We start from the raw sequence: 22,790 nt of genomic DNA on the forward strand, positions 1-22,790 counted from the left end.
CCTCCCTCTGAATCTTTCTCATCAGAAGGCAAGCCTGGCTTTCTAACCGGTTTGCAGACAGCCACCGTGACCTCCGCCTTATTGACCCACCTACCTCACTGTATATGGTTTGGCACCGGCTCAAAACTGACAGGAACCCTCTCCTCTGTCTAGCCAGGTTTTCATGACCCAGTGAGGCCTCACCCTAATTCCAGAAACGTGACCCCAAATTACCCATGGTGCTGACCTGAAAGGGAAACAGAACCGAAAGTAACTAATTGCTTTCTACTTGGATAAAGCCTTTGGGCAGAGGCAAAAGTGTTAGAAGCAAAGGTTTGCTCAGGTTTGTTTTCCCCTCTAATAACAAAAGATTGCATAGAATCTAAAAGGCTTTCAGTACCTTAAATAAATGAATTAAAAAAAAAAATGAAGGTGGAGCTTTTCTGCAAGAAGTAGAGAGGCTTGAAATGGCTCATAAGGCCAGGTGCCTGCTGCGCAAGACTGACCACGATTTCACTTTGATCCTGGAACCCACATAAAGGTGGGAGGAAGAAACCGGCTCCACAAAGTTCCCCTCTAGACACCTGCTGCAGCATCAGTCCTTCTCACATAAATAAGCCAGCACTACTAAAGTCAGAGCTAGGTTATTTAAGTTAAGTGTATTTCTTTAAACAGTGGTTTAAACCAAATGTTTTCAACCCAAAGTCTGTGCATATATTTGAGGAGTTTGTAAAATCACAAACTTTTAAAATAGATTTATTTATTTATTTATTTTATTCATATGAGTACACTGTAGCTGTCATCAGATGCACCAGAAGAGAGCATCAGATCCCATTACAGATGGTCGTGAGTCATCATGTGGTTGCTGGAAATTGAACTCAGGACCTCTGGAAGAGCCGTTGGTGCCCTTAACCGCTGAGCAATCTCTCCAACCCAATCACAAACATATTGCATATATATTTGTGTGTCTTTCTTTGTTTTTCTCTGAAAAGGCACATATTTCAGTCACTTCTAAAACATATCTATAGCTCCAAAAGGTTATGCTCTGGATTGGGTATATGGTTCAGTCAGCAAAGTAGTTGTCTACTTCAGGAAGCCAGAAGTTTGATCCCAGCGCTGCATACAAAGGTACTACAGTCCTGGTGGCAGTGAAGGTGACAGTATCAGAAGCTCAGGCAGCCTTAGCTGCAGAGCCAGGATTCAGACCGGCCTGAATGCATGAGGCAGGCGGTCGTGAACAAGACAGCAGTCTCCATGGGGTGACACGTGCATGGTTCTCGGACAGTCCCAAAAAGGCATTTCTTTGAGGTAATCTAAGAAACCTGTACTGGCTGGTTTTGTGTGTCAACTTGACACAGGCTGGAGTTATCACAGAGAAAGGAGCTTCAGGTGAGGAAATGCCTCCATGAGATCCAACTATAAGGCATTTTCTCAATTAGTGATCAAGAGAGAAAGGCCCCTTGTGGGTGGGACCATCCCTGGGCTGGTAGTCTTGGTTCTATAAGAGAGTAGGCTGAGCAAGCCAGGGGAAGCAAGCCAGTAAAGAACATCCCCCCATGGCCTCTGCATCAGCTCCTGCTCCCTGACCTGCTTGAGTTCCAGTCCTGAAGTCCTTTAGTGATGAACAGCAATGTGGAAAGTGTAAGCTGAATAAACCGTTTTCTCCCCAACTTGCTTCTTGGTCATGATGTTTTGTACAGGAATAGAAATTCTGAACAACGACAAACCCAATTTTTTCCAAATGATAGTAAACACCATAAACAAGGTCCTACCCAGTAAGAGGAAACCCAGGGTTGGGGATACAGCTCGCTCAGCAGCAGAACGCTAACCTTGTATGAGCAATACCCTGGTTCCGTCCCCACCACTGGCAAAATAATAAAAAATAAAAAGTAAAAAGGCAAATCTAATGTAGCATACATACACATGGTAAAGCTTTAAATGCATATTCCAGTCGGTGTGTACTTAAAGACCCTGAAAGTTTGATAAACTCTTTATCTAAGTTGCTTCTCTTTACTAATAGGCTAAAAAGATGATAAGGTACCTTGCACAAAGGTGCCTGTTTTCCATCAAGGAGTAGTCAACCAAATCTAAAGTTTGGGGAGGAGACAATATACTGAGCATAGCTCCTGAGACAGTATCTGACGATTTACCTCTCAATATCAATGGCCTAGAATCCAGTATATAAACTGGGCTGGCCTCAAACTAACAGAAATCTGCCTGCCTCTGCCTCCTGAGTGCTGGGACTTAAAGGAGTGAGCTACTTTAATGAGTGTGACTCAATCACGATATGAGGATTTAAAAAATGAATAAATAAGTAAAGCTGAACATCATGACTGCAGCCTCTAATTCCAGTAAGCAGGACACTGAGATAGGACATTATGGACTCCAGCCTCTAATTCCAGTAAGCAGGACACTGAGATAGGACATTATGGAAAGTTTGAAGCCAGGGGTCTGGAGAGATGGCTCTTTAAGAGAACGTGTTGCTCTTACAGAGGACCTGAGCCTGATTCCCAGCACCCACAGAGTGGCTCACAACCATCCATACCTTTCGTCACAAGGGACCCTCTTCTGCCTTCTGTCAAGGACATGGGGAATGTGCACAGTGCACACACATACAAGTAGGCCAAACACTCGTTCATCTAAAACAAAATAAATCTAAAAATAAAACTTTGAGGCCAGCCAGGGATATGTAATTCCAGCCAGCCAGGACTACAGAATAAGATCTCAATCTCTCTCTTCATTCCTCTCCTTTTCCCTCTCCCTCTCCCTAGCTGTCCTGGAACTCACTCTTACAGACCAAGCTGGCCTCAAACTCACAGAGATTCACCTGCCTCTGCCTTCTGAGTGGTGGGAAAGTCATTATATAATCAATCATCTTCATTATCTGTGTGTTTTCAAAGAATGTATTTCCTAATGGGAAAATGCATTCAAAGAAGGACTCTGACTACCACTGTAGCACAGCGAAGTTTGAGGCAGATTTGAACAGAGTGGGAACGGAGGGAAGACATGATTTTATCCCACCAGACACTGAGAATCGCTGGAAGGGATGCTGCCTGAGCAGCATCTTGCGCTAGAAAACTTCACCGTTATTGAGCTGTATCCCTAGGCCCCTGAGGGGTCTTGCAGGTGTTAGACTGAGGCCAGCTAGAAAGTGCAACGCCTCATAATCACGGCCCAGGCCCAGGCCCAGGCTACAACAGTGATGAGCTGGCAGCCACAGCCTTGGTTGCTGCCAGATCAAGTTCAAGTTAGGTCACACTCTTCAATAGTTCCATCTCTCAGTAAGGAGAGGGGTGCAGAGAAAGAGATGTTTTTCTTTGTTCTACACATGTCATAGAAAACATCTCTTCTGTCACAGAGAGTGGTGAGCAAGGTTGTGCCTATCCAAGGGTAAACTACCCCTCCTCTCTCATTTTCCTCTGTGAACTGAGAAACTATATAGCTTCAAGCATTTAAAGGCACTGTTTTAGGAGGGCGGCCATTGTACACACCTTTAATCCCAGCACTCAGATGGCAATCTCGGTGAGCTCAAGGTCATTCTGGTTGACAGAGAGACTTCCAGGATAGCCAAAAGCTACACAGAGAAACCCCATTTCAAAACCAACCAAACAAACAAACAAAACAAACAAAAAGTAGTGGCTTTGTTTCTCATAGAATGGGGAGAAGTCTGGTGACATTTCTTGTAAAACATAAGACTCTTAAGCTAAGACAACACTCAGAAATCTGAAGAAGGCATGGCTGGAAAAACTCCCGAAGTGAGCAAAATAGCTCAGCCTGTAAGAGCAGCTATGTGTAAGTCTGGGGACTCAAGTTTGATCCCCTCTGGAAATCATGTAAGGGGAGAAGGAGAGAACAGACTCCACAAAGCTGTCCTCCATCCGCCACATGTTAATTGTGTCATGTTGATGCCCACTGTGTCACCTCTCCTTCTCCTTCCCCACCCCCCACACAATAAAGTTAAAAAGAAAAATGAAATTTTTTTTAAAAAAAGAAAAAAAAAAAAGAAATGAAATCTGTTCAAGCAATTGTTGATTCCTGCCCATTGCTTAGGGAGTTTTTCCAGCCATGCCTGTTCTCAGGAATAAGCACCATTGCTAGTCTGATGGCTACAGAGAAGTGGTACCCAGCGAGGAAGCACATTCAAGGTTCTGTGTTTTTTAACATCATGGAGTCGCTGCTGTCTACGCTTCTGCACTGGCTGCTAAGCCAAGATACTCTCACAGTAGCAGATGGGCCAAGAAGAAAAAGCTCCTAGCATTCCAGCTGGGCAAGGCTAGGACTGGCAAAGGGACCACTCCTCATAAAGGGAGACCACTCTTAGGGATGTGGGCTCACTCACCTTAAGCCAAGCTCAAGAGACAGGCAAGACCGTTATTCCTTTAATGAGATATTATATTTTATATTCCCCCAGTTTACACCCCAGCACAGGCCCTCCAAGCTGCCTCGAGCGGCCACGAGCTTCGCTGCATCCATCTTCCTTTCTGGGTCAAGTCAGGACTCAGAAACATGAAACTTTTCTGGGTTTTGTGTTGATTTGAGGCAGGGACTCACTGTGTGGCTCTGGCTGTCCTGGAGCTATCTCACTACCTAGACCAGGCTGGCCTCATCCACCTCACCCACCCGCTTCTGTGATTAAAGGCTGGCCCTTTAATCCTGGGGGACTCTGGCTAGAACTCAAGCATGCTCTGTGACATTAGACTTCCTTCCCCTTTCCCCAATTCCTCCTCCCTACCATACGACTTCGTGTTCCCTGTGTGTCTGACCTCCATGCCAGCTCCGCAACTCGGCCTTTTTTCCTTTTTCCATTTTCCTCTCCCCCCTCCCCACCCCCCGACACAGCCATCCAGATTTACAGCTAGCCTGCACTGGGATTTTTTTCATTTGAACTCTAATAAAACCGCCCTAGTCCTCAGACTTCTGAGTCCATTCTTAAATTATTTTATTGACGAGACAACTCCGAGAAGGGACCCCCAGTTCCTTCAGTATCAATCCTGACCGCATTCCCCTTTCACAAAGAGCAACTGGGGCTTAACTTTGGAGAGGAGGGCAAAGTGCAAATCCTGTAACACCTGACACTGTCACAGTCTCCCCAGGTCCCCTGAGCATTCAGAAAGACTAGCCAAGGTCTGACTCACAAAAACCTCCCTTGTACTTCGTCCCCCAGGCCAGAGTTGCACTGGCCCACAAATGAGATGTGAATGTCTATGACATAGTCTGCTGCACTTAAGAAGCGTTCCACTTGATTATTCTAGAATAAATCTTATAGGAAAAAAAGAAAAGCAACAGCTAGGAAATCTGGGAGGTCCGTGGATGGCATTTTTGAACATTTGGTGGTAATTACTGATATAAATAATTCAGAAAACAGATTCTTCTATTTTCTTGTAGATGTCAGAACCTCACTTCACCTCTAGCTATACATTTAGTGTTAGATATTCTCAGGCTAAAAAAGAAAACCAAAAAGGTTGACCAATATACTGTATATGTGAAGAAAAGAACCAAAATGAGCCAGGCGTGGTGGTGCACGCCTTTAATCCCAGCACTTGGGAGGCAGAGGCAGGTGGATTTCTGAGTTCGAGGCCAGCCTGGTCTACAAAGTGAGTTCCAGCACAATCAGGGCTATACAGAGAAACCCTGTCTCGAAAAACCAAAAAAAAAAAAAAAAAGAAAAGAAAAAGAAAAAAAAAAACCAGAATGATAACGTATAAACAGTTCACAAAGACATCACTGAAGTGATCCTAGAAAGACTCAGATGCACAAGGCGGCCCCAACTGGCTGGGAGCTGGTCATAACCTGTGACTCTCCGAGAATCATTATGGACTTTTGCAGAAGTTCAGGACTCATTTGACAGGCTTTGTTCTCCAATTTTTCACTTCTCATTTTTAATTTGGAATACATTTCTAGTAGAATTAGAACATAAAAAAAAAAAAAAAAATCCTAGCCAGGGCTATACAGAGAAACCCTGTCTCGAAAAAACAAAAATAAATAAATAAATAAATAAATAAATATTAAAAAAAATTCCTGATAGCTATGGGTAGGAACATGGACACATTTCGCGTGGTTGAGTAAAAGCAGCCAGATACAAAAGATGTACTGGGGAAGGCATACCACACACCTGTATCCCAGTACTCCAGAGGCAGAGGCTGGAGGATCTCTGTGTGTTCAAGGCCAGCCTGACTTGTACAGGGAGTTCCAGACCAGCTGGGGCTATGTGATAAGACCCTGGAGAGAGGCTGACAGGCAGACAGCCAGACAGCCAGACACAGACAGACTTTATAACCCTGTGGCTGTAAATGCAAAAGAAATAGTTGTCTATGATTTTGTGAGTCAGAAAATCTACCTTGGAAGGAGCTGGGATTCCTGGGATTCCTGGGTGCTGGTAAGGCTGGGGTCTTCAGATCTGAATGCTGTTTACCTGGTAGGTTCAGTATGCAAAGTTTTATTAGTATGTCTTATGCCTTTTCTCTGTACACGTTAGACTTCAAAAGAAGTAAAAAAAAAAAAAAAAAAAAACCCTACATAAAAATAGCCAGGATGGCACATACCTTTGATCCCAGGACTGTGGAGGCAAAGAATGGCAGAGATTTCTGTGAGTTCCAAATGAGCCTAGTCTATACAGTGAGTTCCAGAACAACCAGGCCTACACAGTAAGACTCTGTCTCAAAAGATGCAACCCTACCCCAAACAGACAAAAAAAAAAAAAAAAAAAAAAAACTCCATAAAAATCACAAAGGTCACCATGAGACCCCAGCAGGGAGGCTCATCCACTGTCAGGGGGCTGAGGGGCATAGCTGGCTCAATGGTAGAGTACTAGTCCAGCAAACAGAAGGTCCTGGGCTGGCCCTCAGGTTTGCAAAAACAAGAATAGCGTCATTAGAACGATAGGAAAATCTTTAGAGGTGGAAAGTAGATGGAGGTGGCTTAGGCTGGCTGGGGCAGGGACAGTAAGACTGCTTGCTGAAGTAGATACAGCTTTTTGAGAATTTCTGATTCACTATTTATTTGTACGTATGTGCTAGGGATCAAACCTAGGGCCGTGTGCATGCTAGGCAATCGGTCCACCAACTGAGCCCCACCCCTACCCCTGCAGTTGCTGCTGCTCTATCATCATCATCATCATCATCATTACCACCACCATCTTTTTTTTTTTTTTTTTTTAAATAGGTTCTCACCTGTCCTGGAACATGCTTCATACATAGACTGGTTTGTCCTTGAATGTCCTTGAACTCAGAGAACCAGAGAACCACCTGTCTGTCTCTGCCTCCTACTTACTAAGAATAGAAGAACTGCACCACCAGCCGGTCTGAAGTGACAGACAAAAAAATAAAAAAGCTAAACAAAAGCCAAAACCAACACTAGAAGTTTGACAACAATATCATCTGGACCTCTCTGTCCTTGTCTCCGGACTGGGTACGTTTGCAGAATGAGCACTAATGTTCATTGCCACTTGGGACAAGCTGGTGAAGGTGAAATGACCTGAGTCCCAGTGGCCTCCCAACTTCCACCTGGCTGGTCTTCTCAGCAGGAGTCACATTGGGGGTGGGGGCGCAGTGCTCCCAGACCTGGGGAGCACAATGAAATCCCCTCCCAAACCAATGACACCTGGGTAGTGCTCTACAGATTTTATTCAGTTGGTATGGATTGCATACCATTGTATTTGTGAAAGAACGTCCTTGCAAAGAAGCTGCGGAGACCCACTGACTGATTGGAAGCTCCTAGCTATGGGGAGATTGGAATGTTACATGTCCAGAGGCTAATTACCTTATCTTGCCACCCTTCCGCTCCTAGGAACACCCATTCCTCCTGGCCCACCTGCTTCTGTACCAGAACTAACATCCTGTGACTAATAGGGAAAAGCCTTCGGAATGTATGGATGCAGCAGAGTCACTGGAATCCACCAACCCCAAAACTAGGTATGCCATCAGATAGCAGCTGTAGAAAGGCCTAGAGCATAAGGCCAGCAGAAAGCAGCTCTCCCGCCCAGCTGTGACTGCCTCTAATGCAGCCACCGCTGCATTTTAACTTTCCTTGATTAGGGGATTTCTTTGTTCTGTAAAAACTATGTAACTGCTTCGGTGTTGGGACAAGGAATTTAGGATAACCTAAAGCTGTGCTGCCAGACCATGGACAATCAAAATGGTGCCAGGATAAACTATCTTTTCTTCCCTTAAGATGAGAGCAGTGGGCTTTGCACTGAGAGTGTCCGAGCCATAAACATTGCTTAAGTCCTACAAACGTGAACAGTCACCAGGGAGATGATACGTCTGTCGACCTAATGGGAAGGGAGGTGGCTGAGGATGGCTGCAAATGCGAGGGCAACATGGGCTACCTAGTGAGTTCCAGAGCAGCCTAGGCTACAGCATAAGACCTGTCCTTACAAATAAACAAACAAGATAAATGCAAAATCCTACCACTTTCTCTTTTTTTCTTTCCCTTCAAAACCCAGATATTTGGGGGTGGGGGGGAGAACAGGAGAGTCTCCCAAGCTGGCCTTGAATTCACTGGACAGTGAGGATGGCCTTAACTCCCAATCCTCTGGCTTCCGTGTCCCAAGAGCTGAGATCACGGTTACCCAGGTAACTGCAGCACGCACATAGGGATCAGTATTTATCAGGCAGGTTCCTGTGACCAAGTTTCCCTCTCTTCTCCTGCAGCTTTGTACCTAATACCCACCAGGCATCTTGGCCTAAGTTAGGAGACTCCCTGTGCTCTGAACTTGTCAACAGAAAATGTGGCCCTGCTTTAGGTGACCTCCCAGGCATCCAGACCACCTGTCCATCCATTCTGAGTTTGGCTCCCCCTGTGTATTGTCTTTATGGCTAATAAAAAGCGAAATGCGCTGGGCGTGGTGGCGCACGGGTGTAACCCCAGCACTCAGGAGGCAGAGGCAGGCAGATTTCTGAGTTCGAGGCCAGCCTGGTCTAAAAAAGTGAGTTCCAGGACAGCCAGGGCTATACAGAGAAACCCTGTCTCAAAAAAAAAAAAAAAAAAAGGCGAAATGCACTTGGAAGCACTCTTTGAATTACAAAAGGAGCAAGCATTTGGGCCAAAGAGAAGAGGCCGCATGCTGATGAAGACAGGACACATTGGACCCACACTGAGAGAATGCCCAAGATTTGGCTGTAGCCTTCAATGATTTTTTTTTTTTTTAACAAAAGAGGTAGAAACCAGACAGCCAGGAGTTAAGACAATATGTGGTGAGGAAGTCAGAGCGCTCAAGAAAATCCGTTGATATTTATGGTAGTTGAGTGAGGTTTGAGCTGTGTTTGTTTTGGCTGTAGAGTTGCCAGGGCTACGACAAGCACAGGCTGAACTGTTCTGTGACCACCTTTGATGTCTGAAACTCAAATCATCTATTCTCTCCTCCCTTCCTCTCTTCTTCTTCCTCTCCCTCCCACTTCTGTGTGTGTGTGTGTGTGTGCATATGTGCAGGGGGGCTTTGGAATTAGAGGGGGCATTCCAGAATGCTTGGCTTTTGCTCAGGTACTGATGATCCAAACTCAAGTCTCCTGCTGGAGGAAGCAAACATTTTACCCGTTGAGCCATCTACTCTCCTGGTCCTCCTCCTAGCCTAGTTCCCGAGTGCTGGGATTCCAGACAGGTACTGCCACAACTGTCTGCATCATTTACTTTTATATTTTTGGTTGTGAGTCTAGCCTTTAACGGCTGAGCCATCTCTCCAGCCTGCATCACTTACTCTTAATTGGTCCTGGGGAAACACTGATCCTGTCATATACCTTCTCCTTCCAAGGAGAAGCCAGCAGCTCATGTGGGTTCGACACTCACTCTATGCCTGTGCCTGCCCACAACCCACAGCAACACAGACCGTGGATAACAAAGGCTCTCAGTGCCCACTGCCTGGGGACCACAGGAGGACCGTCAAAGAGCAGGCTATGTGAGAGAAGGGAGGCTACATCCTTTCCTGTTTTGTACACTTGTGTTCAGCCACCAGCATCCCGCGGCCCTGGCAGAAATCAGTTCATTTACCAGCCTACAAGCAGTTGTTCCCAGCCGTCAGTGTCGTCACGGAATGAGGACTAAGTCGGGACTGAGGACACCAATGGGCAGCCTGCTAATTTTATAAATGTCATCCTTCCCCACAGCTCCTAGTTCACGTACACACCGGGCGGCGTGAAGATAAACTCAGCATTTTCCACAAGGCGGGTGCCCAGACAGACTCGCTTAAGCAGTTAGAAATTGGCAGCTCCTGGTAAAGACAAGCTGGAGGGAAGCCTCCTCTTCCTCCCCTCCCCCCCCCCCCCCCCCCCCCCCCCCGCCCTCCACCATACAAAAGTAGAGGCTGGGAGTGTAGCTTGGTGGGGGAACACCTGCTAGTGTGCTCCAGAGCCTAGGTTCAATCATAAGCATAGCAGGGAGAAAAAGACATTCAGAATTTATTTTTATCCACTATCATAGGATAAATGAAGACGTGTGTGTGTGTGTGTGACAAAAAAATAAGACAACCAAGAGAATGCTGTCTGGGAAAGCACAAACCACGAAATGGATGTATTTTGGTAAAATCTTGACAAATGAGCAAGCAATGTGTGGCAAATGTGCCAGGATTGGGGAGGTAGAGGCAAAAGGATCAAAAGTTTCAAGGTGCCGGGCGTGGTGGCGCACGCCTTTAATCCCAGCACTCGGGAGGCAGAGGCAGGCGGATTTCTGAGTTCCAGCACAGCCTGGTCTACAAAGTGAGTTCCAGGATAGCCAGGGCTATACAGAAAAACCCTGTCTCAACACCCCCCCCCCCACCAAAAAAGTTTCAAGGTGACCCTTGTCTAGATGCAAAGTTCACAGCCAGCCTCGGGTACTTGAAACTATCTCAACAAAAAAGAAACAAAAACTGTAGCTGAAATGACATCTCTAAAATTTCCTTTGAAATAATAAATGTAGGCGTTTGAGTAATGATAATGAACAAATGAGATGAGCTGTGAGCCTGTAATTTAATCCAAATAACAGATTTAGAACACTCCTCTCACTACGGTTATCTGTCTTTTTTTTTTTTTTTTTAGATTTATTTATTATATGTAAGTACACTGTAGCTGCCTTCATACATTCCAGAAGCGGGTGCCAGATCTCGTTGCGGATGGTTGTGAGCCACCATGTGGTTGCTGGGATTTGAACTCTGGACCTTCGGAAGAGCAGTCGGGTGCTCTTACCCACTGAGCCATCTCACCAGCCCCCCCCCCTTTTTTTTTTTTTTTGAGACAGCTCACTGTCTGGCCCTGGCCGGCCAGTAAATTCACTATATAGACCAAGCTGGTCTGGAACTCACAGAGACCACTGTTTCTAGTCCTGAAAGTGCTAGGCACTCCAGGGATGTCTGACATTTTCAACAATATAAATTTAGAAATTTAACATACTTATCTCAGCATTTTGTAAACAATAACAACAAAAACCACAACAGACTGAAAGAAATAGGCAATATGAACATTCCATTGTGTGTATAGCTGCTACAAATCTCATTAGTGGTCTTTAGTGGGCAATTCATAAAAGAAGAATTTTTGGTTGGTTGGTTGATTGGTTGGTTGCTGGTTGTTTTTAGTTTTTCAGACAGGCTTTCTCTGCTTAACAGCCCTGGCTGTCCTAGAACTCATTTTGTAGACCTCACACTCATAGAGATCACCTTGCCTCTGCCTCCCAACTGCTAAGGGGAAAAAGTCCTTTTTTTTTTTTTTTTTTTTTTTTTTTTGGTTTTTCGAGACAGGGTTTCTCTGTGTAGCCCTGGCTGTCCTGGAACTCACTTTGTAGACCAGGCTGGCCTCGAACTCAGAAATCCGCCTGCCTCTGCCTCCCGAGTGCTGGGATTAAAGGCGTGCGCCACCACGCCCGGCACCCTTTTTGTTTTGTTGTTTTTGTTTTTTACTGTGTGTTGGCTTTTGCCTGCATGTTTGTCTGAGTAAAGGTGTTGGATCCCCTGGAACTGAAGTTGCAGGTGGTTGTGAGCTGTCATTTGGGTGCTGGCAAATGAACTCAGATCCTCTGGAAGAGCAGACAGTACTCCTAACCACTGAGCCATCTCTCTCTCTCTCTCTCTCTTTTTTTTTTTTTTGTTTTTCAAGACAGGGTTTCTCGCCGGGCGTGGTGGCGCACGCCTTTAATCCCAGCACTGGGGAGGCAGAGGCAGGCGGATTTCTGAGTTCAAGGCCAGCCTGGTCTACAGAGTGAGTTCCAGGACAGCCAGGGCTACACAGAGAAACCCTGTCTCGAAAAACCAAAAAAAAAAAAAAAAAAAAAAGACAGGGTTTCTCTGTATAGTCCTGGCTGTCCTGGAACTCACTTTGTAGACCAGGCTGGCCTCGAACTCAGAAATTCGCCTGCCTCTGCCTCCCAAGTGCTGGGATTAAAGGCGTGCACCACCATGCCCGGCAAGCCATCTCTTCAACCCAGAAAAAAAAAAGTTTTAAAAGTCAACTATATAAAAACACATTTTACTTCACTAACTGTGGAAAACAGAATAACACACACACACACACACACCTAGCTGCACACCTAGAAGTATATTACTTTGCAGACATGAAATCAGAGTCCTGTCCCAGGGCAGCAAGTGAGTCAGTGCTGAGCAATGCCTGTGTAGAGGAAGCAGTCTGTGGAGAAGCTTAAGGCCACTGGGCTGCTGGCCTTAAAGATGAAGGATTAGGCTACAAGCCAAGAAATGCAGGTGGCCTCCAGAAGCTGACAAAGACAAAGCTACTGGCTCCCCTACAGCTTCCAGAAGGAAGCCACCCTACTGACACTTTGACTTTAGCTCAGCGCATATGCCTGAAGGCGAATAGACTACATACCACCTGGCCTCACTTAGCATTTTAGCCTACTGACTTCCGGGGTCCAGGGACACCACAAGCCTGCAATAGATTTCTTATCAGTTTGCCCTCCAGTTCTCCTCAACAGCTAGCTAGTTCGTAGCTTCTGAGCCAACTCCAGTCACTTCTCTGGTCACTTTCTTTGTTGAAAGAAAGACTTGATCACATGTACACACAACAGGACCCAGAAGAAACCGGGGTAATTTCAAACCCTCCCAGCCTCTGCTACCTGAACTTCCCTTCCCACTCCTTAGTCCCACCAGGTACCTCTGGCAAATCCCACCCTTCCCCCACCCCCCAGCTTCTCCACATTGCTCCTACAGCAAATTCTACTCCCCCAGCTTCTCCATTGCTCCCACAGCAAATCCCACCCCCTCAGCTTCTCCATTGCACCTACAGTTTCCTTCAAACACTGCTATCCTCCTCTTTCCCCAGCTTATCCAGCAGCATATAAATGGTACCTTAGTAGCACCTAGCTTAAAAATGGGACATTCCCCACCATACATATCTTCTCCTTGGACTAAAGAGGCTATGGACAGTTTTTGTTTTGTTTTTAAGGTTTGTTTAAGTATGTGAGTACACTGTAGCTGTCTTCAGACACACCAGAAGAGAGCATTGGATCCCATTACAGATGGCTGTGAGCCACCATGTGGTTGCTGGGAATTGAACTCAGGACCTCTGGAAGAGCAGTCAGTCACTGCTCTTAACCGCTAAGCCATCTCTCCAGCCCACTGTGGACTGTTCTACGGTTCCTTCTCTAACGCCACTTCCTCCCTGCCACAGCCCATTCCCAGTTGGCAGTAACTTAGCAGCCCCAGTGCAAGTGGCAAGCTTTTCCGTTAAGTAGAGGAAGAAACCGGGTCCTAGAGAAGTCTGAGCTGTTCACCACCAAACATGTAAGCACACTCTAACCCACTGCAGTTTCTACTCCCTATCATTGTAAATGAGACTGCCCAGACAGCCTTTCTAAACATTAGATGTGTATGCATGCCTTATAAAATGATTAAAAGATTCTTTTTCTTTTTTGTTTTTTTCGAGACAGGGTTTCTCTGTATAGCCCTGGCTGTCCTGGAACTCACTTTGTAGACCAGGCAGGCCTCCAACTCAGAAATCCACCTGCCTCTGCCTTCCAAGTGCTGGGATTAAAGGCGTGCATCACCACACCCAGCCCAAATTTTTTTAATATGCTTTTTAAAAATTTATTATGTAAGTACACTGTAGCTGTCTTCAGACACTCCAGAAGAGGGTGTCATATCTCACTATGGATGGTTGTGAGCTACCTTGTGATTGCCGAGAATTGAACTCGGGGACCTTCAGAAGAGCAGTCAGTGCTCTTAACCTTTGAGCCATCTCTCCAGCCAAGATTCTATTCTTATTAGTTTATGTGCACGTGGCATACTGATTTTGAAACTAGTACATTTTGGGTTTTTTTTTTTTTCTTTGCTGGTTGGTTCACGGTTCACACTGACATATGTTTTCTCCTTATGGTTGTTTCTTTTAGATACGGTTCTGTGGGTAGTTCCCTCAGCTGTGCACCTATATTACCATAGTCTATAGCACATTCATACATTCTTATTTTTGTGTAAAAAATGCGTGCTTGGTGTGAAAATGTGGAACACAGGAACAAAATTCTATTTACCACAATGACATAATTATGCCACAGAACACAACTGCTGGCTGTCAGCACTTCTGTCTCCTTCCAGGTTTTCATATGAGCGTGCATGCACCCGAGTTATAACCACAGCAAACAAGCAAGAAGACATCTTGAATTTATCTACTAAATGTCCAACAAGTCAGCATAAGCAAAAGTTGCATATGACATATTTAATTCTACATAAGAAACAGAAAATTAATTTTTCATCATTAAAAAAATGTTGTGTTTTTTCTTTTGCAGAAAGCAGAAGTAATACTAGGTCTTGGTTGACTTGTAAGATTAAATTATGAGCCGGGCGTGGTGGCGCACGCCTTTAATCCCAGCACTCGGGAGGCAGAGGCAGGCGGATTTCTGAGTTCGAGGCCAGCCTGGTCTACAAAGTGAGTGCCAGGACAGCCAGGGCTACATAGAGAAACCCTGTCTCGAAAAAACCAAAAAAAAAAAAAAAAAAAAAAAAAAAAAAAAAAAAAAAGATTAAATTATGTCACTTCTTGGCCTCCGGGGCCAGAAACAAGTGGAGAATTAAGTAGATGAAGTGTGTGGTAAGCAGGGTAGGTGAAGGTGCAGCTGAGTAACCTGTAAGCAACTGCAAGGACTACTCCCTCAGCTGAGAAGTCCGTAAGTGTAGCCTCTCCAGGTCAGGCAGCGACCTTGGACCTGACACCTCCATGCAGAAAGTCTCCTGTCTATTTCCTGTTGACCTTCCCCACATCACAAAATCAAGCCCAAAGCTTCCAAACGGAACAGAGCCTGGTGAAGCAAATACTTACTGGAAGGAAAAGACTGAGTCTTTTTGGTGTAAAAAGGGGCCGGGAAGGGTGAGCATGTGGCTCAGAAGTAAGGCATTTGCCTAGTTTGTGTGAGGTTCGATCCCCCACATCACTACCAGGCTCCTTCCGGTAAAATGAACACAGACACACACAGACAGAAGGGGCCTCGTAAACAGAAGCACACCAACAATTTAAATTTGACTTACAATTTTTTTCTTGCTGCTAGGTGGTGGAAAGCTTGCCCAGTGTTCATGACACCCTTGTTCAGGCCCTCATACTGTCAAAAAATAAATATTCTTATATGTTTCTCACCTCTTTAATGTGGTTAAGAAGAAACTTGCTAAGTAAGCTTTTCTCTTTCTTTCTTTCTTTCTTTCTTTCTTTCTTTCTTTCTTTCTTTCTTTCTTTCTTTCTGGTTTTTCAAGACAGGGTTTCTCTGTATATCCCTGGCTGTCCTGGAACTCACTTTGTAGACCATGCTGGCCTCAAACTCAGAAATCCATATGCCTGTCTCTGCCTCCCAAGTGCTGGGATTAAAGGCGTGCACCACCACACCCGGCTCCCTGAGTCTTTTTTTTTTTTTTTTTTTTTTGGTTTTTCGAGACAGGGTTTCTCTGTATAGCCCTGGCTGTCCTGGAACTCACTTTGTAGACCAGGCTGGCCTCGAACTCAGAAATCCACCTGCCTCTGCCTCCCGAGTGCTGGGATTAAAGGCGTGCGCCACCACGCCCGGCTCCCTGAGTCTTATAATACATATACATATACATATACATATACATATACAACAGTGTACCCGGGCTAGATAGACAGCTCAGCAGTTATAAGGAAGTACTATTGCAGAGGACCTGAATTTGGTTTCCAGCAACCATTCAGCTCTTCTGGCCTCCACAAGCACCTCCCACAACCACAACCACACAAATACTAAGCATTTTTAGATGTATTTAATTTTAATTTTGGAGCACGATTGTGTTCTGCTCTCCTCTCTCCACTGAAGTCATGTACAGTACACAAAGTCAAACCTCCAAGAGGTCCAGAATATGACATGGCACCATCAAAATTATTTCCAGCAAGAGGCATTTCAGTTCCTGAAATCATTCTAAAGGTAGAACCTCCCCCAAATAACTCAATCATTATAGAAGCAGGGGAGACTGCTCCACCAGAGACAACAAGTCTCAGCTGCACATCCATCCCTGCACTCTCTCAGAAAACTGTCCTGACTCCCTTTTTGCCCCCTGGAGCCATTTGTTTTCCTATAACTGCTCTTTTCCCGTTCTCTCCTGTGAGGATGCTCTGAGCCCCAGTCACATTGGTGCTTCTGTGACTTCCTATCAATAGGTTAATAAACATGTGATTACATCTTGTCTTTTTTTTTACTAATCTGTCCCTTTTCATACTTGGAATTCCCACGCATAGAACCTAAAGGGAAGGACCGAAGATAGGATTTACTTTCTCAACAAACTACATTGCCAGTAAGTACATCTCTGTACACACTGAATTTGGAATCTTCTTATTGATCTTCCTATGAGAGTGAGCCCTGAGTACTATTACGGAAGCTGCAGCAATGCTAAATGCTCCTGCCAAGACCCTACACCTGGAATCTGTAAATAGGACTGCATCAGACAACAAAGACATGCCAAGGGACCTAGAAGAAACTTCCAAATACTCCTGCAAAGTGAACTCAAGACTATTACTAGAACAAAAGAAAAATTAACTACACAAAGAGATCAGGGCAACTGGTCTACCTTGGAAGGCTAAAAGTGGACAGCAGGGGCCCACGCTGGCCTGCTTCTTTCATTGTTCAGAGTAAAAGGCGCTTTGGCCACTACAACCTCTGGAACAGAATTCACAGAAGGAAAAAAAAAAAAAAAAAAGCAACACTTAAAACATAGCTGAAGGCCATTCCTTAAACCACCCTGTCTTTGTAGCCAAACTAAGAGGACCCTCAGGAAGGAAGAAGCAGGCACCCTCAGACTTTTCTGTCCGTACCCTGGCTTCCCTGTAGTTTCAGGTAGAGAGATAAAAGTGCTGAAGAGTTTATGAATGTTTTGAAGGTTTGGTTGGCAGAAGCCACTGTCACTGGGCTCCAGTCAGGGAACCTGTAAACACGCAGAGACAGCATGACCCAAGAGAGAGCTGGCACCCAGAAGATACCGCCTCTGAGTCTTCCTACCAGTAGCATTTACCCTTGTCAACTACCCAACTGCCCTGGGGCTCTCTTCTCAAATCTTTCCATTCAGGGAGTGCTTCTTAAATGTTCACAAAGAGCCAAGAACTAAACAGCATAGGGCTGCAAACTACACAGCGCCCTGGCAGAGACGGTAAGTAGACGTTGAAAGTACTGGCCAAGGCTGGAAGACACTAAGAACAAACTTTGGGGATGGAAAGTGGTCCGGGTGCAGAGTCCTGAGACAACAGGCAGTCAGGACACCCAGGAACTGAAAACATCGAGCAAACTAGGCTTAAAACAGGTAATACAAGCCGGGTGTGGTGGCAAAGTCTGTATGTAATTCCAGTACCCTGGATGTAAGGCAGGAAGATTGCCAAGAGGAGAGGAATCTGCACCGTTAGTATCAAACCTCGGGGCACACACGGAGGGAGACTGTCTTAAAAAAAAAAAAAGAAGAAAGAAAGAAAGAAAGAAAGAAAGAAAGAAAGAAAGAAAGAAAGAAAGAAGAGAAGAGAAGAGAAGAGAAGAGAAGAGAAGAGAAGAGAAGAGAAGAGAAGAGAAGAGAAGAGAAGAGAAGAGAAGAGAAGAGAAAAAAAGCTCAAACAAGCAAGCGGCCCTAGGAAGAACTGGGCGGTGCTTAAGGAAGGGCGGAGCCAGGGAACATTTGGAAGCCTGAAACTTGGGGCTCCTGTGGGTCAGCCCCAGCAATAAACCAACCTAGAGAGTTTTTTCTTTGTGTTCCTTCCCACCCCGATTCCCACCGCCACGCCCACCTGGCTATTGTCCCTATTCACTTCTCCAGTGAAGGTCATTTTAATTTCTTAGAGCTTAATTAAAAGATAATTTCAACCTACACCTTATTCTTTAGGAGCCAAGGCTCCCATTCACCTCAGGTAATCCCTTCTCCAGATAACTGTCTCACTGTGACAGAGCAAGCAATCCTCTAAACAACTTTTGTGACCTCCTGGTCTGCCCTAAAAGCTAAACTCTCAGTCAAGTTTAAGGAGAAAACACCCTGAGGAGATAGTTTCCGGCTCATCGGATTCCCAGATTAGCTTAATTGCCTGACTTTCCCCTCATTAGAAAGTTCCTCTAGGCGGCAGATCTCTCCCTTCAGGAGAGAGAACACCCACAAAAGCCTGGGCTGTACCTGCAGGTTAGGGAAAGAACAGGACCCCAGAGCGAGACACATTAGCAATTCACTCATTTTACCATTTCAACAGGAGCCCGGAATTACAGCCTGGAGCAAAAAGAAGTCGCCCTCATAACTCCCCCGCAGTTTCCTGTGTATTGTTGCGGTTGGCTCTCCCAGCAGAACAAAGTGCTGGCAAACCTTATTTTTAAAAACACAAATAAAAGAGCTATGCAGGTCAGAGCGGTCCCTCCGGTGGAGGGAAGAGCACACTCCCTCCAGGAGTAGCTGGGGAAGTGGAGCTGGGTGACGGTGGGGTGCTGAGGAGACTGGGGGTGAGGAAGCAGACACAGTTCTCAGCTCTTCCTAGGCGAGTCTCTCCACCTGTAATCCCAGCACTCTGCAGGGCTGAAGCAGGTTTCCCAAAATTCCACACATACCCCCATTTCTTTTTTAAATATTTACTTATTGTATGTTTCTTTTCTTTAGTTAAGATTTATTTTAGCCAGGCATGGTGGCGCACGTCTTTAATCCCAGCACTCGGGAGGCAAAGGCAGGCGGATTTCTGAGTTCGAGGCCAGCCTGGTCTACAGAGTGAGTTCCAGGACAACCAGGGCTACACAGAGAAACCCTGTCTCGAAAAACCAAAAAAAAAAAAAAAAAAAAAAAAAAAAAGATTCATTTTATTTATATGAGTACACTGTAGCTGTCTTCAGACACACCAGAAGAGGGTATTCCATTACGGATGGCCAACAGCCTCCATGTGGTTGCTGGAAATTGAACTCAGGACCTCTGGAAGAGCAGAGGGTGCTCTTAACCTCTGAGCCATCTCTCCAGCCCCTACTTATTGTATGTATATGAGTACACTGTCACTATCTTCAGACACACCAGAAGAGGGTATGGAATCCCATTACAGATATGAGATACCATGTGGTTGCTGAGTATTGAACTCAGGACCTCTGGAAGAACAGCCAGTGCTCTTAAACGCCAAGCCATCTCTCCAGCCCCCATTCTAACCCCCTTTAGCCTCAGGTATCTGGTTTTTATTCTAACTCAGGTGGTAACTGCGAATTTTCCCTATTGGCTGAGGTCCGGGTGGGGGTTTTCACAGCTCTTGGCTATCAAATTCCTGGAATGCCTCAATGGGCTGTTTAGTAAACAGATGTTTTACCAGGTTTGGAGGCGCGCGCGCGCGCGTGTGTGTGTGTGTGTGTGTGTGTGTGTGTGTGTGTATAAAACATTCCCATGAAAGTCTTTCAAGATAAGGGAGATAAGGATTTGAAAAAGTAGTGAACACAGGAAAATGAAAATTTTAAAAAAGCCTCTTAGACATGTAAAAATAACTTAGAGAGGAACCCCACTACATCCCCAAGGCTGCATCTGATAGCTCGAACCCAGGGACATCACTGGAGATAACAAAAAAAGGACCTAGAACTCCATGATGCCCTGATGCCCACTGGACAGAATATAAGCAGAGTCCAAGAGCAGTGCTCTGCTCTGCACATCTGGACAGACACCACCTTGGTCTGCCCTGCAGCTGGAGAGTTACCTCCAGGAACCTGACCCTCAGAGGAGAGCATAGTAAAAAAAAAAAAAAAAAAAAAAAAAAAAAATGCTTTTTAGACATGTAAAAATAGTGAGGGTCCCTACTACACCCAAGGCTGCACCTGATAACCAGAACCAAGTCACATCACTCACTGAAGATAACCAGACACAGTCCTAGAACCCCAGATGCCCACTGGACAGTATATATGCAGAGACCAAGAGCAGTGCTCTGCTATGCACATCTGGGCAGACACCACCTCGATCTGCCCTGCTTACCAGTCTCTCCTGGCTATCCAGTCCCTCACGGAACTCCGAGTGAACTGCTTCCACTACTACCACATCTTAAGGCAGAAGCCCATGGGAGTTAGTTCCTGCCACAGTGATTCTTCCTCTGGTTCTTTCCTTCCTGCGACCAGCTCTGGGCTACCCAGTCTTAAGGCAAAAGCCTGTGGCTTTGTGGACGAAGTCCTGAAGTCGGGGATTCGCCCTTCTCCCTGGGGCCAGTTTGGGTCCTTAGGAATAGCAAGAAGCCACCTTAGTTTCATCTTTTCTAAGGATCATCTAAGATCCTGCTGACTAGACTGTACCAACTGTCACAAAATCAGGAAGGTAGATACATGTAGTTAGTAAAACAGAAGTTGTATTTTATTATGCTGAGGGTTCACACAAGATTCACAAGTCTAAATTCCTAACTTCAGTCCTAAACCTACTTCCCCAAGGCTGCTCTCTTGTGTGATGCATCTTAGCTAGACGTCAAGTACAGTCAATAAGAGCAGACTCTGATTTGAGGATCAGAATCCTGGGAGAGGCTTTCCAGCTGCAGGGCAGATCAAGGTAGCATCTCTCTATATGTGCAGAACAGAGCACTGCTCTTGGTCTCTTATACACTGTCCAGTGGATGTCATGAGGTTCTAGGACTGTGTCTGGTTATCTTCAGTGTGTGATGTCCCTGCGTTCTGGTTATCAGGAGCAGCCTTGGGTATAGTGGGGTTCTCACTAAGCTATTTCTTTTTTTTTTTTAAAGATTTATTTATTTATTATATGTAAGTTCACTGTAGCTGTCTTCAGATGTGCCAGAAGAGGGCATCAGATCTCATTACAGGTGGTTGTGAGTCATCATGTGGTTGCTGGGATTTGAACTCAGGACCTTTGGAAGACCAGTCAGTGCTCTTAACCTCTGAGCCATCTCTCCAGCCCACTAAGCTATTTCTACATGTCTAAAAGGCCAGTTTGTTTGTTTTTTTTATTTTTTAATTTTAAAAAAATTTTTTTTTGGTTTTTTAAGACAGGTTTTCTCTGTATAGCCCTGGCTGTCCTGGAACTCACTTTGTAGACCAGGCTGGACTCGAACTCAGAAATCTGCCTACCTCTGCCTCCCAAGTGCTGGGATTAAAGGTATGCGCCACCATGCCCAGCTTAGACTACTCTTACACTTGAATGTTAGCTGTCCTAATGCACTTGGGCACTGGGACATTATTACATTATTAAAGATTTATTTATTTATTCTATATAAGTACACTGTAGCTGTCTTCAGACACACCAGAAGAGGGTATGGAATCCCATTACAGATATGAGATACCATGTGGTTGCTGAGTATTGAACTCAGGACCTCTGGAAGAACAGCCAGTGCTCTTAAACGCCAAGCCATCTCTCCAGCCCCCATTCTAACCCCCTTTAGCCTCAGGTATCTGGTTTTTATTCTAACTCAGGTGGTAACTGCGAATTTTCCCTATTGGCTGAGGTCCGGGTGGGGGTTTTCACAGCTCTTGGCTATCAAATTCCTGGAATGCCTCAATGGGCTGTTTAGTAAACAGATGTTTTACCAGGTTTGGAGGCGCGCGCGCGCGCGTGTGTGTGTGTGTGTGTGTGTGTGTGTGTGTGTGTGTGTATAAAACATTCCCATGAAAGTCTTTCAAGATAAGGGAGATAAGGATTTGAAAAAGTAGTGAACACAGGAAAATGAAAATTTTAAAAAAGCCTCTTAGACATGTAAAAATAACTTAGAGAGGAACCCCACTACATCCCCAAGGCTGCATCTGATAGCTCGAACCCAGGGACATCACTGGAGATAACAAAAAAAGGACCTAGAACTCCATGATGCCCTGATGCCCACTGGACAGAATATAAGCAGAGTCCAAGAGCAGTGCTCTGCTCTGCACATCTGGACAGACACCACCTTGGTCTGCCCTGCAGCTGGAGAGTTACCTCCAGGAACCTGACCCTCAGAGGAGAGCATAGTAAAAAAAAAAAAAAAAAAAAAAAAAAAATGCTTTTTAGACATGTAAAAATAGTGAGGGTCCCTACTACACCCAAGGCTGCACCTGATAACCAGAACCAAGTCACATCACTCACTGAAGATAACCAGACACAGTCCTAGAACCCCAGATGCCCACTGGACAGTATATATGCAGAGACCAAGAGCAGTGCTCTGCTATGCACATCTGGGCAGACACCACCTCGATCTGCCCTGCTTACCAGTCTCTCCTGGCTATCCAGTCCCTCACGGAACTCCGAGTGAACTGCTTCCACTACTACCACATCTTAAGGCAGAAGCCCATGGGAGTTAGTTCCTGCCACAGTGATTCTTCCTCTGGTTCTTTCCTTCCTGCGACCAGCTCTGGGCTACCCAGTCTTAAGGCAAAAGCCTGTGGCTTTGTGGACGAAGTCCTGAAGTCGGGGATTCGCCCTTCTCCCTGGGGCCAGTTTGGGTCCTTAGGAATAGCAAGAAGCCACCTTAGTTTCA

At 45.5% G+C, this 22,790-nt stretch overlaps 1 protein-coding gene and 1 pseudogene across 1 annotated transcript in view; one reads left to right on the forward strand and one right to left on the reverse strand.

Annotated features, from left to right (window-relative positions):
• Positions 1-22,790, reverse strand: part of G3bp2 (G3BP stress granule assembly factor 2) — an 87,301-nt gene that overhangs the window by 40,933 nt on the left and 23,578 nt on the right. The gene's annotated exons all lie outside the window — the stretch shown is intronic.
• Positions 12,051-12,300, forward strand: LOC147005201 (signal recognition particle RNA; annotated as a pseudogene).

This window comes from Mus caroli, unplaced genomic scaffold (genome assembly GCF_978045245.1).
Source record: "Mus caroli unplaced genomic scaffold, Mus_caroli_1 scaffold_4, whole genome shotgun sequence".
Classification (NCBI taxonomy): Eukaryota; Metazoa; Chordata; class Mammalia; order Rodentia; family Muridae; genus Mus; species Mus caroli.